Source organism: Ixodes scapularis, unplaced genomic scaffold (genome assembly GCF_016920785.2).
Source record: "Ixodes scapularis isolate PalLabHiFi unplaced genomic scaffold, ASM1692078v2 PGA_scaffold12__126_contigs__length_90152505, whole genome shotgun sequence".
Lineage (NCBI taxonomy): Eukaryota > Metazoa > Arthropoda > Arachnida > Ixodida > Ixodidae > Ixodes > Ixodes scapularis.
The window spans coordinates 39373555-39391661 of record NW_024609838.1 but is presented as its reverse complement, the minus strand read 5'-3'; the positions used below and the strand labels follow the sequence as shown (position 1 = coordinate 39391661).

General features: G+C 46.5%; 2 non-coding genes across 2 annotated transcripts; both read right to left on the bottom strand.

Moving 5' to 3' along the window:
• Nucleotides 1–246: 246 nt before the first annotated feature.
• Nucleotides 247–318, bottom strand: Trnam-cau. The gene has a single exon. It is a non-coding gene; the product is annotated as a tRNA-Met (tRNA).
• A 7556-nt stretch (nt 319–7874) lies between these two features.
• On the bottom strand, nt 7875–7946 carry Trnam-cau. The gene has a single exon. It is a non-coding gene; the product is annotated as a tRNA-Met (tRNA).
• Nucleotides 7947–18107: the final 10161 nt, after the last annotated feature.

Genomic DNA, 18107 nt, shown 5'->3' with positions numbered 1-18107 from the left:
AATTATGAGTTTGACCGTTCATTTGCATGTTTATCTTCCCGTTTTCTTTCTTTTTTTTTTTTTACGGTTTTGTGGCACAAGGGCAACGAACAATAAACAGAGCGTATTCTTTTAATTTTTTCGTCCCTGTTTCAGGTCAGACGACGTGACGCACACTTTTAACAGTCCAGCTTAGCGATGACTCAGCAAATGCACACAAACGAAGTCCCTCAGTGTTTCCTTAAAAAAAAAAAAGAATAAAAAAGATAGCAGAGCGTGGTTTCGATCCACGGACCTCTGGGTTATGGGCCCAGCACGCTTCCACTGCGCCACTCTGCTACTGCTGCTCAAGCGGTTTTCACGTAATTCACAGGAGTGCACAAGAAAATATTTCACTATGCTTCGCTGTTGTTAAGGGCAGTTACGGCCGCATTTTTCTACTCTCATTGTTATCTCACGTAAAAAGCAACCTTTATGCATTGTGATTCTCTTTTGAAAAAAAAAAAAAGGAAAAAAAGCCGTAATATATTATTTGTCCTATAAACATATGAGAACTTATACTACAAAGCGTCCCCCCAAAAATGTATAGTTTTTTTTTGTTTTTTGTTTTACTGTTAAAGTTAACAACGCATCTCTGAAAGCTTATTTTCCACCCGATGGTTGCGCTAATGGTCCAAACCGCATGCCAATGTTTGAAAATAATGTTGGCGTCGTAACTTGTGAGCCGGTTATGCTGGGAGTGTTGTGAATACACTACTTTCGTAAAAACTGAAGTAGTAATGAAATAAGAGCAATACAGTTTTTATGCAAAAATCTAAAACAAATGACATTTTGCGTTTTGGTCAACACGTGACTTCAGTTTCTTTCAAATTTTCTACAGACAGAAAAGAAATCATGTGTACCCCAGCATGCCACCTTGGTGTACCAATCATTCTTTTAAACTTCCTGTATAAATATACACAGATCTAGAACCCTTTTGTGGTATGTAACAAAACAACGATTTGCATTTTGCACAAATATTTACAAACAAAAAAACTCCTCCCCGAAAAAAAAAAAAATTAAAAATCCCTAGATTTGAACAAATTTTGCTGTTCCCCTAAACAATGTTCAAAAATTACTAGATCTATGGCAAAATCCCTAGGATTGGTAGCACTGCCTACAAGTACCGGTAATAGGCACCAGGGAACGCATATGTAGCTCACACCGGGGAGTCCCAACTTCTGGATGGCGAAGCTTCCATGGACTGTCCAGCTGGAGAGCGATCCGCAGCAGAACAGGCGTCTGCCACACTCACCACCGCTGCTGTGACACACCGTCAGGATCGTGGCCGGCGGCAGCGTGACACTTCCCATGACGTCATTAGGCGGAGATCGAGGGACCACCTTTTTTTTTGGACGCGGTAAACACGCCAGTCGGACACGCGTTCCAGGCACCATAGTGCGGGCTTTGCTCCGGGTCAACACAAAATGAAGCTGTAGTCGAAAGATTTCTTTCCATGAAATTTGGATTTACGATATTCTTGGGCAGCTACAATTCGTTTTTTTTCCTCAATTTTCCCCGAATTCGATAAAACCAGTGCGGCGGTTTTTTTCTTCTTCTAAAGCTTATCGGCACAAACCGAAGAAGAAACGGAATTTTATTTACTATAGTACATTGCACTATAACATGTGACAAAACGGTAAGTTGGAGATGTTGATACGCTGATCGAACGTGCTTCTAATACGTTCCACTTATACGTAACCCGTATTTCTCAAAAGAATCAATACCAAATTAGAAAGCACCGCAAAAACAAGTCTGCTAAGAATTTTTTGTCTCGATTTATTTTATTTTTCTTTTGCAGTTGTTTGAAGACAGTATAAAGGAAATTAGGAGCAACACACAAACATTTCTTAGCGGTCTAGCCCGGAAGTTGAAAACAACATTTCAATTTGCAGACGAATCGCAGGCGACGACAGTCCGTTTCCGTACGGATACGGATATCGCTGGTTATGGCTTATCAAACGCGCGAATATTTACAAAAATGAAATATATTATTTTGAATCCAGCGCGTAACGGTCATGGGCTGCCGAGGAAACGCGGGACTTGGCGAGTCCCGTGCATCTCATTATCGCTCCGCACCCAATCAGATAGTGGCATCAGCCGATAAAAAGGTCCAAGAACCAATGACGAAGCAGGAAGTGGTTAGCGCAATAAACAATAAGCCCCGTCCTAAAAAATCGTAAAGGACACTCAAATAAAAAAAATAGCTGTTTTTTTTTTAAATTGCATAATAAAACATTTAAAAAAATTTTAAAAAAAATCACCCTATATTTACGCCGTTAGACGCACTTTAGGTTGAGGTCCGGGTCCGCTCTAAGCCCCGCCAAGAGACCAGTGGCCCCGCCCATCACTACTGTACTGGCTTGACTGCTTGGCCGAACGCGCTCGCAAGCTCGTATTTACCACGTCCAAAAATGTGGTCTCTCGATTTTCGCCTCATGACGTCATATTAGGGTCACGCTGCCGCCGGTCGCGATCCTGGCGGCGTCCCAGCCAGTGGTGGTGGATGTGGCACACGCCAGTTCTGCCGCCGGCCGCTCTCCAGTTTGACAGTAAACGGAAGCTTCGGCAGCCAGAAGTTGGGACGCCGCGACGACAGCGACACTCGAGTTCGCTCCGGTTCTTCGCCAGCATTATTACTACGACCAACCGCCAGGATCGCGACATCCGACAGCAGGACACTCCGACTTCTGTGACGCCATTTGTTCAGCACTCAAGACCAGTTTTGATGTATGGGCGGGATAGGACGCCGAACGCACAAGTCGGAGACGCGCTCCAGGCACCAGAGTCTGACACCGCCTGCTAGTCGTGCGAACAGACGACGCCGGAGGCTAGCGCACGTCGGCAGACGCGTATCAGTCTCCGGCATTGTCTGCTATTTCAGCACCGTCTATCATCGCCTGCAATGCCCGTAAGACGCGGATATGAAAGCGACGCGTCGGCGTCCGTTTTCACCTTCGTCCGCCCGCTGTTCCACCCCCGTCTAAGAACTTCTGCGACATATGCCAGACGCGATCAGGAAAGCGGCATGTTGGGGATCGCGACTGCTGTGCAGCGACTCGATACCGAAGCTTGGGAGCTTCGGTATTCTGGGAACATTCGGTGACTCTAAGTCGGTCCAGCTACGAAAACAAGCACCCGCGCAGCGCTTTAGAAGGCGCGTACTTTCGACAGTTGTTTTGGGCAAACTATAAGATGGTTTTGGAGATCTTCCTCTGAACACCTCGGTGAATGCAGAACGACTCGAAGTCATAAAAATAAAAGAGCTGTACGAGTATATGCTCCTTGAGCTCTGTGTTATCTTTTAAAACAAAAGCGGAAAAGGCAACCTCGTTATATTTTTTTTTTAAACACTAATGACTCTAGCTAGATTATTTGTTCCTCAAACATAGAACACTGTCGGTAAAAGTATTATTACGGCACGGTGAAACAATTTTACAACGAATGCTTCGCACGTCAATGATTACTCCAACCAAATGAAAGCCGAGAAACGGTGCTTATAGGACCTTTGGGGGATAGCAGGGTCACTCCGACCTAAATTGCGTCTAACGGAGTAAATATTGCTCCAATACATTTTAATTGTGGAAAAATGTACAAGAAATACATGTTCTCCATCTTGACTCTTTCAATAATTTTTTTTTTTTTTTTTTTTTTTTAAATTTCAGTGTTTGCTTAAAGACCGACGACAAGTTCGCGCTTTCCACTTTTCCCTCGCTTCGTCCTCTCCCCTCTTCTTCCCTGTCCACCGTGGCCTCTTTCCTCCTTCCCCAATGGTGAGGAGGATCTTCTGCCTTGCAGAATCTAGAGTCTTGTCGTCGTCCTTTAAGGCTGCCCGTAACTATAGTAAACTTACTGTAAAATTTCTGAATGCAGAACTGGAATGAGTGCCCTCCCTAAAGTCATTCCCTGGTCCAAAGAAACCTCAAGCCGGATAGTTATATAAATCATATTCATTCTAAATGCGCCGAGAAACCGAAGGAGAGGAGGAGGCGAGAACGTACGGGGACGTCAGGACACCGAGCTGTGATTGGACAGATTAGTGGGTGGAGCTAAAGCTAGCTATCTACCTTTGTCTCCACTGCACTCGTCGAACGCGTTCGAACGCAGAACGCCGGCGTCCGGCGTTTGGTGTTCGCGTTCGAACGCTTTCAAACAGTGCAGCGGAGACAAAGGCAGCTAACTTTAAATGTACCCACTGATCGTTCCCTCCCCTTTTTCCTCCGTTTCTGCCCGCGTTACATCATGATTTATTGGTATTTTAAGCATATATATCTCTTTTTATATTGGCTAGTGGGTTAGCTCTACTACAGTCTAATACAATGACGTTTCCATTATTGCTTAGTAATTAGGAAAACTATAAAGAAAAATATATGAGGAGATACTCAGTGCCACATTTTTCAATATACAAAATTTTAGATAGTAAAAAAGTTTCATACTAAAACTAGGAATGATAATAATAACGATTATAAGGGCGATCGAAATTAATCATTTGAGCCTTATCACCTCAGAATAAGGCACCATATTTGAAAAGAAAAGGACGTACACATGAAACCCAAGATATGAACTAATTGTTGCTCTCATCCGGCATGTTGGGGACTCTCCTCTATTACGGAGAGTTTCCAACCGCTCGATCGGCGTTACGTTGTTGATGTGCCGAATTTGCAATACGAGCTGCGAGGAGGTACCGAAAGTCGTTTCCGGGCGAAGATCGTCTGCAAACCTGTCCGCCTTTCCGCTTGCTTTCCTCCTCGCCCCACGAAACCGCAGCGCATGCGCACTTCCGGCCTATCTCCGCAGGAGGACGCCCGCCATTAAATGTCAAACGCTCCCGATGGTTAGAGATGAACCCTCTGTACAATTGAGGCTATCTAGACGACTCCAGCGAAATCGACGGCACCTAGCGGCTTAAACAGAAAGCTGTGGCGGCAAGTTCGCTCGCCAGCCTTCTCGAATGAATCAGATATTCACGGCTTCTGGCGGCCTACACACGAAGCTGTGAACGTATAGTTCGAAAACACACGGTGAAAATCGCCAATATAATTGCAGAACTTTAGGACCAGGATATCCTGTTGTGATTGAATTTATCCCCAGAGAAGCTACTTTCGTTCTCAACTTTAAAAATTGCACAAACCGCTATCTCTTACCAGGCTCTGAATGGGGACGCTTATCTGTCGGTTTACATTTGTTGGTTGTTATTCACTTTTGTGATAAATAGTTTGTAAGTCAGTGGTGAACACATGCATGTATCGCAGATTTTTCACGATGCTTCCCTTGACTTGTTAGTGACTACAGCTTCTATCACTATGTACCTTCTTGGTGATGGGCGTTGTATGAATTCAGTTTTTTATAAAATCTTGTTTTGAAGCTAGTTAATGCAGCACAGTGCTACGTTGATTGCTTAGATCAGCTCTCCAAACCCCGTCCCGTCTAGGACTTCTGGTCGAGCCGCGGATGGCCGCGGTCTTTGCAGTGACGCCCGTCCCGCGGCACACTGCTGCTGCCAACGCAGAAATGAGAAAACGGTGTTGGGATGAGCACCAACAGCGCATACGAAGATACCAGAAAGAACCAGTGAAAATGTGTAGATAGACGGGTTCTCACGCCATAATATTTATTGTTCATCGTGCACCAGCATTACTATATTCATTACTATTCATGGTCCCATGTTTTATGTCTGTGTAACTACATGTGTTAAAATGTCTTTACGCTCTCTTTTACACACCGACACGCGGGCTTGACGTCACGGCGCTGCGGCGGCGCTGCGATCGCGCCGGAGCCGGGGGGTGTGGGCAAAAGAGCGCACGTTTCGCATGGGCGTCATAGCATTTCAGCATGCCGCAAAGCTGTGCTGCCGTTAATTGCACCGAAAGGTACAAGAAAAGTCGCGGAATGAGTTTCCACAAGTTCCCGGCAGACTCTGAAAGGCATAGAAGGTGGATAATATCCGTGGATCGAAAAGTATGGTCGCCTCGCGTGAACGACCGTTTGTGCGGCAAGCACTTTCTTGAAGGCAAGTGCGGCTTCCATTTCAATCTCCGTCCCGAGGCTTGCTTATGTGCAGGGAAACCGTCTTCTGATCGAGACCACCCGGATTTTGTTTCCACGGTGTTCGCGCACAAAGCACCGGCCAAGCGCTCGTCGAAGGCTCGCTACGCCCGTGCTACCCAACAGAAGGGGATCGGCGGCAGAGCGGCAATGTTGTAGGCGTTGTCGAAAAAGAGTAACGAAATACGTTACTCGTTACTTGCAAATCAAAGGTATGCATTCAGCTAAGTTGCCTAAAAATAAAAAAAAATAAAAAAAACGCGTTACCGCTACCGATAAAAAGTACCGCACGTTACTTCTGCGTTACTTTTTAAATTATGATTTCACACTGTTTTGACGATACAATTTTGCATAAGCTCAAATATCAAGAAACATTATGTTCATGCAGAAACTGAACATAATTACTTTATTTTTGCGGTTTCACCTAAATAGTCATGAGAAAAAAACGGAAAGAAAAACAGAGCTTGACGCCTAAAAACACGGAAAAAATTGAAGTGTAATTGTAGTAACGAGTAACGAAACTACGCTACTTAAAATAGTAACGTAAGTACGTTACCCGTTACTGTGTCGAACAAGGAGGGAGTAGGTTACTACGTTACTGAAAAAAGTAACGCGTTCCTGGTAACGCCGTTACTTGTAACGTTTTACCGCCAAGACTGCAGAACGGACAAAGCGTTACTGCTTGTCATGCCTTGTGGTCATAAGAGAAAGAAGAATAGCATACTTTGACTTGAAGACGCTGTGTGTACTTATTTCATTAATAGAGCCCTTCCGCAGACCCAGTCTGCTGATCCCGCCGGCAGTGCGGAAACCGAATCGATCGAAGTAATCGTAGGCCTCGAGAGACTTAAGTTGTACGCATGCTTCGTGTCGGCCGTGAACTGGCTGGGCGAAAAAACTAAATAAACGACAACGTGAGCCGTCGACTTCAGTGACAGCAAGTTCACGTCGGAAGTCCAGCAGGCCTTGTTTATACGGCGTACGGATCCTCGTAGGCAACGCCATCCACGCACAGTTTGTTTCGATAACGCTACCGTTCAGGCTCGGGCAACGAGCTCAAATAGTCGGGCATAGCATACGACATACGTTATGAGGAAATACGACGCACAAATAAAAATACAAGCGTCCCTACAACGTCAACAACGAGCGCACGCCATAGAGCGCAATGGCGAAAACACGGAGAGCGGGGCTGCTTTTGCCCACATAGCTACCGCGCATGCGCGGCCTTCCGGCCGTGTTGGTAAACAGAGCCGCTCCGCGTGTCGGTCTATATCGTGCTTAGAGTCTTATGCCATAACAATAGCATATTTTCATCATGAGGTCTACCATTCTCATTAGATTTCTGCCCCGTGTGACGCCTAATTGTTCCTATGCCACTTTGATTTAGGCCTGGTGAGTTTTCTGGCTCACAATTATTTTGTAATGCTATAATTAGCACCATATTGAATTTCAAAATAAAGTATAGGTAATCATCCACTTATATTTTTTTAATATTTTTACTCCAGTAGACGTATTTGTAAGTATATATCTATTAATTTTTTATATATTTACTATTTCCTCATTTATATTTACTTGTTTATTTTCCTGCCCTCGAGACTGCGACAGATCCCCAATGACCCGGCCCCTTAATCGAAACGTACGTAGACCACTGGTTCATAATATTCATGGATTTGATCTCCTGAAGACATTTCTACGCTTCCCCTGCACTCAATGGGCCGAAGTGAATAATTTTATTAATTTATTATTATTAGAGGCTCAAGAATATACTTAAATTTTTAATTAAAACAAGAAGGGGAAAAAAAAAAAAAACATAGCAGAGCGTGGTTTCGATCCACGGACCTCTGGGTTATGGGCCCAGCACGCTTCCACTGCGCCACTCTGCTGCATGTAAGGAGGCGAAATAAAATGGCAGAAACGTCTATAGAGATTGCTCAACACTTAGAAAAACTGGTTCCGTAACAGATTTTGTAAGCGTTCAAGTCGGCCGTGTGATATTTAACTCTAGTGTGTCAATATTAGCGACGACCGCTGCAGAAACACCACACTGCGAGAGGAAAAAAAGAAAAGGTAAAAGTATAGCTTTTGACGACTGTCTGTTACATATCAAACGCCACTGTTTCAGTCGTTTGAATTTTGCAATTTACCAGCAAAATGTTCCCCGTACTAAGCGTCATAGTATAATAAGTGACCTGTGCGCCTTTCATGCCCATAATCTACATTGCTTATGTGGCCAAACTGCACATAAGCCTTTGTTTCGCGACCAAAGCTCACACACAGATGAAGTGTACTGTTCCACCAAACAGGACAGTCAAAAGCGCGAGGTATACACAGCCACACCTCATGTCGCAATAGCGCATTTTGGCTCACAAGGTACCACGTATCTTCTGTTCGCGTGACGTTGTAATCGAACCAGGCATGAGATGACGCACGTTTGCAAGAGGTCGTCATGTAGGGTTCTGAACGAAGAGGAGATACCATCCGCGGGTGATAAGTGGTCCATATTCAAAGTCTTTGTCTACTCGGAGACTTACTCTTCGTGCACGGTGCGTTGAAGAACAACAGTAGCCGAGTTCCACGTCCACGGATGACATTGAGCAATCGAATCCAGAGCCAAGAGCATGCTCAGTTGTGAGAGCTTCGTGGCACGCGGTAGTATATATCTGTCACCTGGAAGACCATGTGCACAGTTCAATCTCCAGGACGAGAACTGCAAGCCCCAGGACTACCACACGTCGGGAGCCATGAAAGGCCGTCTTGACAGTTCGACTTCCTGGAGTCATGGACAGGTTCAGGCCATTTGGAGCTCCTGCTCACCCCAGAGATCTAAGGCTATGGCCCAGATGCACAGCATGATGCCGGACACGATGGCCATCCTGGGCAACACGGTGAGAGTGACGTGGAATATGATGGACATCAAGCCTGCCGTCAAGATTAGGTAGGCCACCAGTCTCAACACCGGATCCGCCATGTTGAGCGCCTCCGCGCTGGGTGCCGACGGCGACGACGGCCCCCGGGCCGTCGTCGTCGTCGTCCGCACTTCGTTTCAGTAATGCAATAGACATCTCCCAAAATCGAAGCGATCCTAGCGGCGTAGTGCCGCGCCAAGCAGCTTGGGATCCCATCGGCAAAACTTTTGGTTTCGATTTTCCAATCTCAATTCACGCCATCCCGTCACGATCAAACACAGCGCTTGCATTTTTGAATATGTGACTTTCATTACGTTTCCAATACCGTTGGTTCTGTTTGCCAATACGGATAGAAGAATGCTGGAGCGCGTTTTTCTAGGCTCCTGACGAGCCAGAGTTTGTGCGTAAGAAAGCAGAAAACTACGATAGTAGAGGAAAGAAGGATACTGAGCCGATCATCCCGATCCATTGTCTCCTCAATGCTCTAAGCATCGTAACCGATCCGTGAGCCGGGAGGGTCGTGCTGCGCTTGGAAATTGTAGTTTGGCCGCTAAAAGGTATGGGACGCTGCAGGCCGTAGTCGTCCTCCTTGCTAAGTCTATATAAGCAGGTCTTTACGCTGCTGGAGGCCCGTGTTTCAACGGAGGCTCTCACAAAGATGAATGAACGCAATGCAAGCGAACGTTGACTTTATTTTTATGCAGTGCTGAGATTCACTACTTCGTCAACGGGGCAATCGAAAGCCACGCCACTTTTCTCCACGGCCCATGGGACGCGTACAGTGTTGCGTGCAGGGATTTTGGGACGTAGTCTTATAGGTCCGTGGTATTCAGTGAACGTTTTATTTGAGGAGACTGCTCACAGCGTATGCTCGGGATGAGTTCTTGTTTATGATCTCCCAAAGACGACACTCTTGATGGTGTACAATGCGCCGTCAGCACGTGCTCAGCAACAGCGAGCCCAGCCATAGCCTCTCCTATATAAGATTTTATGCCTGTCAATCTTCGGCCCCTGCACGACCACCGGTGTTTCTCTGCACAACTGTTTCGGAAGAGCCATCCCGTGGCTGTCCTGGTACAAATTGATTTGCGCACGATGCAACCCGCGCAAGCTCGCGCCAACGTTCGGCTCTAGCTAGAGCCACTAAATAAGCTGCGCTCAGAGTATCGGCACTCCGTTCCCCGACATTGTTGTGGGCGCCGCCATTTTGGCTCGTATGCAGAACAGACGCAACGGCCGATCGTCATGATTCAAAAGTGCGACTTCCTCAGCATTAGATTCGGTGTTAGAAAGCTCATGTAATATTGCTTTGCTCTGTCGCGAACGGTTTAAACATTTGTAGTGGGCAGAAAAACATTTCCTGTGATTTCAGATAAAGCTTCAGATAACTGGCAACCATGATTTTAAGACACAATATGGCCAAGTGTCGTTACTCTGAAGCGTAGCTTATTTAGTGGCACTAGCTCTAGCCTCTCGCTCATCTGAGCCTGACGTATACAGCGGTGTCTCGGCCTTTCAGAACTCACCTGCAGGGCCGGTTTGCTCATCTTGCGGCTGCGGACGCGGCCGCGGCCAGGAGGGATTTTTACGTCACGTGACCAGCTCCATGGGGACAAGGAACTACCTAGCGTCCCTGCCTAATGGCGGAGAGATTCGCATCGCTTCAAGCACAAAAGCCTAATTTCGCTCGCAGAAACTGATTGGAGGGACATTCAACTGGAATCTAATTGACCGCCCCTTTATACTGTAGGAGCGGCAGGTAAAGTTACGGCCAGGGAGGGCAAATAGGAGCCAAAATAAAGAAAAAAACCACACGAGATAAAAGCGGTAGCAGTATTTTTATATACCTCCGCCGGCGCCGCGCTATGTGCCTTCTGTTGTGGTCGAGAGGTTAAAGCGCCGGTACTTGTCGTCCGGACGCAGATTTGGAGCGCGAGGATTTGGTAGCGCAGGGCATCAAAGAGCCATTTGTCGGGTAACCCGGAGCCGTATATTGGGAGAGTTTGGCAAAGGGGTGGAGCAAAGGCCGCCGCCAGCGCCGAATATTCCTCCTGCGGTTAAAACATAAAATAAAAGTGCGACACAGCGTCGACCAATCAGCAGACCTCGAAGTCACAATATTGGAAACGACATTTAAAGCTTGAAATAGAAGCGTTCAATCTCGCTGAAGTAATGATCGCAACTACGCAGTTTTCTCTGGTTCGAAAGGGTCGTTCGTTAAAAGGCAACTCCGCTTCATTTTTGGTTTTGAAAAAACAATGCAGTCCTCTTCAGTATCGCCTAAGAAGACCACACGTCAAATATCACGACGAAGTTCTTTCTAAATGTTACTTAAACGGTCCGGCAAACTTTGCAACTCACCAAGTTGCCGAAATCGGCTGACTCGAGCGGGCGAATTCAGGCGCAACCAACAGCGCAGTCAAGGCTACGGCATGGGCGGAGCCAACATTGAGCTAAACGCCATCTACATGGCCCTCTTTTGCTTGTTTTTACTTCTCCGATCGAGCGTAGCGCGTGACGTCAGCAACGTTTCCTCTCGGCGCTCAGCGGTGTCCACGTGATTGACGTACGCGCCTGCGCAGCGCGCTTCTTGGGAGCGGACCAACCGCCCGCCGTGGTGCCGCCGTTACCGCCGTCTTCCGCGTCACAACCACCGTCGTCGTCTCACTGTTTGTGATTATTGCCTCTCGGAGTTTCGTCCACACTATAGACACCACATGCGCAGAGTCCCAGACTTATGCCGCAGTTGTGCAGACGTCGTCGAATGCCGTAGACACCAAAACGTGGCGAAGAGTGCGGAGCAGACGACACTCGCGCCTGCCGCACGCCCGCCCGCCCCCATCCCGCCCGTCTTTGGGCCGAGGATCACTTGACCTCTCGTACCACGTGATGGCCATGTACTTGGCGGCCCGAGGCCAATGTTGCCGGACGGAGCCGAAGTTTCGGTTTCGATTTCCGCTCGTGTTTAAAATTAGATTTAAAAATATATCCATTTTTCGCGAAGCAAAAGACGTAGTGTCTTTTACTTGGGTTTTCCGCTCGTGTTTAAAATCAGATTTAAAAATATATATCCCATTTTTCGCGAAGCAAAAGACGTAGTGTCTTTTACTTGGGTTTTTTAATTCGAAATCACTCATTATCCCGAAATCTTCGGAATTGAGCGGAGTTGCCCTTTAGTTGTACCGTTGAATATGGACGTGGCAAAAACCTCACCTGCGCCAAGTTTTCAGTCACCAAGAGTTACACCTTTTTACTCTAGCCACGCTAAACCGGCTTAAATTAGTTCAGTCGCATTTTTAGAGCTCACGGCCACCGCAAGGAGTCTGTTTCACGGCATGTGGTTGGCCACGAGATGCTCGCCTATCGAAACCAATGAATGTCCAAACTCTCCCAATATACGGCTCTGGGGGAACCTGGACGTCAGCGCACATCTTCTGCAGCGGCGAGGACCCGAAACACATTGGTTCGCTCGGGAAAAGTGTGTTTCGGCGTCTCGCCGCAGCGGGGCGCCACTCACGTGGCTCTCCTGTCATCTGTTGTCTGCCGCTCCACCTTTTCCATTTCGGCGGCCGCATCTCGTGGCGATCCGCCAGGCTTTGCGGTACTGCGAACTAAAGTTATGGCGGCGTCATGCATGCGCCGAACGCTTGGTGCGATCCGTCTATAGACATTTTCCACAGGGGCGCCGCCATCTTGAATTGTCGTCACTTCCAGTATGGGCGACGAAAAAATAATAAAACGTTTCAACCTGTAACTAGCAAAATAATAGAGGGGAGCCAAAACGAGAATGTGTGATGGTTAGGCTTATATCCTAAACGTCTTCTATTGGGGTGGCGACGGCAAAACAATGTTTTCGTCCATACTGGAAGTGACGACAATTCAAGATGGCGGCGCCCTTGTCTTCTTCTTTTCTTTTTTTTTAAACCGTTTATCTTGATGTGGCGGAGTGCACATTGCAAAAGAAATGTGGAAGCTCGCCGTCAGCACGCGCTCAGCAGTCACACTCAGCACACGCGCTGTATTTATTCGTTAAATAACAATGGGGGTGGGCAATCTGGTGTCGATCTGTGAAGGTTGTGATCTTTCTGACTATTATTACCAGAGTGTAATGAAAAAACCAACAGGTCAATATGTCCGACACGTTCCAGCGTTACACGCATATGGCCTTTTAAGTAATAAGCCCATGTGGATGTCATATGCCACGGTGTCTCGTGCCATCATGGCGCCATGTGACAACCTGACGTCACTTGACATAATGTCGTCACATGACATTGTGATGTCACGTGTCAGCATGGTGTCGCGTGACTCATAAATCGACCAGTCGATCGATCGACTGTTTTCCAGATTAAAAACTATTAGCATGCCAAATGTGAAAAATTCAAACGCAGCGATCTAATAGCTGTAACCTTTTAAGATGAAAGGGTGAATATTAATAGACGCTTTTGGTTTGGTTTCGTTCTCAATCACATGGGTTCCGTATCTGGTATGCAGGACGAAAACATATAAAACGTTTCACCTGGAATATGCAAGAAAACATAGGTGAGGCAAAACAATAATGTGTAACAATCCCGCATTTTTTGTGAGCGCCTTCCAGCGGCGTGGAGAAATCAAAACGATGTTTTTGACGCATATCAGAAATGACGACATTCAAGATTGCTGCTCCGTTGTGTAAAAGATGTGTAGGCTTTCATACTGCGGTTCTATTTCAGGCATGATTTGCTGCGTAACATTTTGCGGTGCAAGCGAATTCGGGTCCTCTCCGAATAACATCGTTTCAAGCCATGAAATACCATCTCACCCACTTGAGTGAGCGAGATGACTTCAAGCAATCAACAGAGACCAATTCCGTACCAAAGTAGACGCCGTCATTTCAGAAGCTAAACAGGCGTCGTCAACGGCTCATTGAACCCAGCCTTGCGAGATTCAATTTCGATTCGCTGTATATTTGCAGCATGCAGCGCTTTTTTCCCCTCTAACAACCCATATACGTTCTTAGGTCATTTTCTAATAAATAGCTTGCCTTTAGGGCGAGAAGCGAGCAACCACACATTCTGGCCGGCATTTCTGTACATCTTATTTTAGTTGCAAAAAGGCCTGCATCGTGGTGAAGCAGTTTAGCAGGGGGTGGAATTTGTAAAGGGTTCATAAAACATCACTGGAATATAAACAAAAATGAGCCAAACACTATTATAAAGAAAGAGTGTACGAAAAAGTAATTATTCACAAAAGCTTTCGGCTGGTCCCACAATTTTCAATAGACGTAATAAACGAAGTTTGGGGATTTAGTACTTTCTCGGGTATTACCTTCTCGGTTCCATGTTCTTATTAACGCAGATGCAGATACCAAGTAAAACTCGATCGAGCATACACTGGAGAGGACGAATTTATATTATTCTGCTGGTGCCTCTAGCTCTATAATGCTCTGAATGACTTAATTCAGTTTCATGCGAAGCGAAGCATGGTTTTTACCGCATATCTGCATCACGAGCTCCACCACACGAAAACCATAAGCCCTATTTTCCCGGTCACTTGCTATGGCGCGTGCGTTTTTTTGTTACCTTTCGTTCTCAGTCACGTAGCTTCCGTATCTGGTATGCGGGACGAAAAAATAAGAGGACATTTCAACCTGGAATATGCGTGAAAATATACGTGAGGCAAAACAAGAATATTCGACAATCACGCATTTTTCGTAAACACCTTCCAGCGGCGTGGAGACATCAAAACGATGTTTTAAAGCATACCAGAAGTGACGACATTCAAGATGGCTGCGCCCTTGTAGAAGAGGTACGTGTATAGAAGGCTCTGGCTCAGGTATGGCCGCCAGTGAATACCACCTATTCGCTTCGAGATGTTTGGGTATGGTCGCCAGGTGGCATTTTTGACAACCCAGAGTGATGATACGTCTAGGAGTTTGGGCTAGTTGGTATGCAGACGTGATTAAAACAAAACAGCGCAAACACGGGGACAAAGTGAAAGATAACCGACAAAACACAGTGCTGCACCTTTTACCTTTTACTTTGTCCTCGTCTTTGCGCTGTTTTGTTTTTAACTATGTCAGATTGATGATACTTTAACTTCCTCTGCTGGTGCAAGTACGTGCAATACCAAGATTCTAGGTACTCTGAAAATTAAAACATAACCGCGTCGGTAGAACCTGCGTTACCCAAAGTGAGGGGGGATCGGTGGACGAGTGGGACTAGCACACACCAGCTCGGAGCACGTGGAGCGAAAGCTCGCGCTGCAGAACCCAGGGATTCTGGGTTCAATCGCCACCCTTGCCTGTTTCGATCTGAATGAGCATCGTACCGGCTTGCGGTCGAGTATCGCTACTGCGTGGTGCACGTTAAAGACCCAGGCTAGCGGTTGTACTGCACTGGCTAAATTGCTCTTCCACAGTGAGTGACTCGTCACAACTTTGATATGGTTGACCAACTACAGGCTGTATATAAGCATCCACACAACCCCAATTATTTACCTAAAGTGAGGAAAACAGAAACGCCCTTAGCGAGCTTCTCGCCGCGAACTGTGTTATATGAACGGCTAGACAGCCGGAAGTTAGCCTGAAGGCTGAAAGACGAGCGACTCGTCTTTCAGCTGCAGGTGGAAAATTTAGCCAGTGCAGTACAACCGTCAGCCTGGGGTCTTTAGCATGCACCACGCAGTAGTGATTCACAACCGCACGCCGGCACGATGCTCATCTAAATCGAAACAAGCAGGGGTGGGGATTGAACCCCGAATATCTGGGTACTTCATCACTCCGACGTTCTGATTGGCTTAGGAGCGAGCGATGCCAAATGCACGAGGGCGAGCGCTATGCTCTGAGCATGCCATGCCGTGCACGCGCGCTCGTTAAAGTGAAAGCGTCGTTCGAGGCAAAACCGCCCGCGCTTCGCTCAGCAAGCTGTGCTCAAATCCGCGATGTCAAAGACGGTGGCGCCGCAGTTCGGAGCACGTGGACCAGTGGCGTTGGCAGGGGGGTTAGTTAAAGATCAATGCTCCCCCCCCCCCCCCCCACAAAAAAAAAAAAAAAAAATAAAAAAAGAAAGAAAACAATACTTTAATGTTTGTTTCTGTTATTAAAGGAAGACAAATATTGAATGATACCGAACTGTTCCAACCAGCCGGGGAGAGGTGTCGGGGACGGCCGTGTCCGTACCAGTCAATTGTATGGTACATCGACTACTACACGGAAAAGTGAGACAATGTCCCCACTCCCCCCCCCCCTCCCCCCCCCTCCCCCCCCCCCCTCCTTCCCCCTCTTCCCCCGTTAATGAAAGTCAAACGAAAATAATTCCTGGCTACGCTATGGCGTAGCCAGGAATTATTTTCTTTGGACTTTCGGTCCACGTCAGTGCACTGACGATGACCGAAAGCTTGCGCTGCACAGCTCATGGATCCAATCCAGATCCCTGCCAGTTTCGATCTAGATTAGCATCGTACCGGCAAGCGGTCGTGTGTCATCATATACTGTGTGACGCACGTTAAAGACTCTCATTTACAGCTGAGACTCTAGACGCTCATTGGAGCTAGCTTCCGGCTGTATAAACACACACACAACACAATTACCGCAGGCTAGCAGTGAATGACATTTCGATAACGACATATAAACTGCATTACGCAACCCCAAGCTTCATAAGCGACAATATCACAACTCAGCGGCGATAATTTATTTAAAAAAAAACAAAAAACATATACGCCTACTGTAGTAGAAATATACGTATAGACGGTCTAAGGCTTGCCGGATCTGCCATTGCGTAACTGTTTCCCGGTTAATATCGTCGTTTTCCTGCTACGAGACGCGCCCAAAGATTGCCACGCATCGTGTCACCTCCTGTCGATGGCGTATGAAGCAACAACAAAAAAAGTGCAAGAGGGTCTATGAACTACAGCTGGTTACTGAAAAAAAAAAAAAAGAAACATGGGACGTACTGTTTTATTTTTAATTTTTAAAGGTTATGAAATGATGTTTGTAACTAAGTCTATCATACAAACCACTCGCCGAAACAAACATATTGTTATGTCTGCGGCGTTAATATATGCTCGAGAGCCGTGGACAAAACGCGTGCAGACCGACGAGTTTTCATTGACGGCTTTCTGGTTGCGCGTAGCCTTCTGTAACGTCGTTTTGTCGGTATATCGGGCGTACACGTAGCCACGTTTCAGTACAATTCCCCTTCTAGAACACTGTGGTTTCAGTGCGGATCAGATGAAGTCAGCATGCAAAAATTTTAATTTTTCGATTTTAAGAGCTCACTTTTACTTTATTTGTGCATATACATGTCAGCAAATTGATTCTGGTGTTAGTTTTCTCCTTATGTGTCGCTTAACCTTCTATCCCTTCGTTTTTTTTTTTTCGCATATTAAGACGAGGCGCGTTCATTGGGAAGATCTCTCTCGCGGCAGCCTGGTTTTATTCGCTTTGTTCCTCTTTTTACATGCAAAGATTGATCTGGCTGACTAATAAATCCCTCGTTACGTTCGTCATAAAAAGATAGAAACAAAACTAAAGCCAAGAAATGGTCAATCATCCAGCGTGTAAATGTGTCACAAGCAAACCTGCACACTGAACGGAGAACGCTACAAGTAAAGCATAAAGGACGAATAGAGAAGCAAACGGCTTCACGCCAAGAAAGAACAGCTGCCGGCAGCAGTCTCTCTTTCGCGCCATTTCTGCGAAGCGTCGCATCCTCCGACGCTGACGCAAGCGACTGCACGTATGAAGACACTTGATATAGACACGTCCTTGAGAGGAATCAGGCGGGTTTCGACACTCCCTACTTTACCTGTCACCCTTTCGCATTTTTCGGACGATCGCGTGAAACCATAGTAATGCGACCCCGACAAAAGTTAATAATAGACCAGGGTACGACATAGCGAGAGAAAAAAAAAAAAGAAACGTTCCTATGTTACATCTTTACTTTTAATACAGACGCCCCTTTAGTAAGCTGCAAGGATGTCCCGCCGATACGACAATCCGAAAGAAGACAGGCGTCCGCAATAAAATACACGTCAAGGCCGTGGGCCTCCGTTTCGTAATGATAAAGTGAGTCAATGAAGTCAGCTGGTCAGTGGCGCCATCGACCGAACTACACCAGCAACTTTATCGCCGTCTGCGCCCTTAGGAAAAGTAGAGGGCAG